Source organism: Asparagus officinalis, chromosome 5 (assembly GCF_001876935.1).
Source record: "Asparagus officinalis chromosome 5, Aspof.V1, whole genome shotgun sequence".
NCBI lineage: Eukaryota > Viridiplantae > Streptophyta > Magnoliopsida > Asparagales > Asparagaceae > Asparagus > Asparagus officinalis.
In genome coordinates, this window is record NC_033798.1 from 30,245,876 (window position 1) to 30,247,194 (window position 1,319).

Below are 1,319 nucleotides of genomic sequence, written 5' to 3' on the forward strand. Positions count from 1 at the left end.
ATATATATATATATATATATATATATATATATATATATATATATATATATATATGGAGAGGTTCAAATACAAACCTCACTATCCTAAAAACTAAAAACCAATCCTCTCCATTGGATCTAGATTCATCCAATGGCTGAGATTAAAACTGCATAAGGGTAATTAGGTAAAATAATATATATATATATATATATATGGAGAGGTTCAAATACAAACCTCACTATCCTAAAAACTAAAAACCAATCCTCTCCATTGGATCTAGATTCATCCAATGGCTGAGATTAAAACTGCATAAGGGTATTCATCCAATGGCTGAGATTAAAACTGCATAAGGGTAATTAGGTAAAATAAGCAGCCCACTAAAGAGAGGTCATTAATGCTTCTCTATTGAGTTCTTCATTTCCCCATGCAACTCTCTCTCTCTCTCTCCAAAATCACAGCAACTCTCTCTGTCTTCAACATCTCCTTATCCACGGTCTTCTTCAACCTTCGTCTTCATGGTTTATGAAATTATTTTGACGCTTCGTCTTCACGGTCTTCTTCAACCTTCGTCTTCATGATTCAGTGGGCTGTTAAATTATTTTGACGCTTTAATGGTAAGTTTATGAAATTTGTTTGATTTTTTGTCTAAAAGTTTTAGTTTTAATCTTAAAGATCGTAGCTTTTTGTTGTAAAATGTGAAATATTTCACCTTTTAGTCTGAAAAGTTTTTTGTTTTTTGAAGAAACCAGTTAAAAAACGAAAACACGCATAAGTGAATCTAGATTCACTGCAGTGAATCTAGATTCACTGCAGTGAATCAAGATTCAGTATGTGAGGTGTTTGTTTTTTACCATAAAAATTGTAATTTTTTGCTGTAAAAGGTGAAATTTTTTCATGGTTTAAAATTTTATAGTTTGTTTTCTACCATAAGTTTCTTATTCTTTTTATTTAAAAATTTATAGCTTGTTTTTTACCATAAGTTTCTTATTCTTCAATATAATCCAGTTATAGCTTGTTTTTTACCATAAGTTTCTTATTCTTTTTGTTTAAAATTTTATAGCTTGTTTTTTACCATAAGTTTCTTATTCTTTTTGTTTAAAATTTTATAGCTTGTTTTTTACCATAAGTTTCTTATTCTTTTTGTTTTGGAGTGAATCCAGATTCACTGGAGTGAATCCAGATTCACTGGAGTGAATCCAGATTCACTGGAGTGAATCCAGATTCACTGGAGTGAATCCAGATTCACTCCAGCGAAAGCTTGGATGGTTAGGATGGTTTTTAATGAATTGTTGAAGAAATAAATGCATGTGCTGTAAGTTCGAAGAAATTTTTTACTGTAA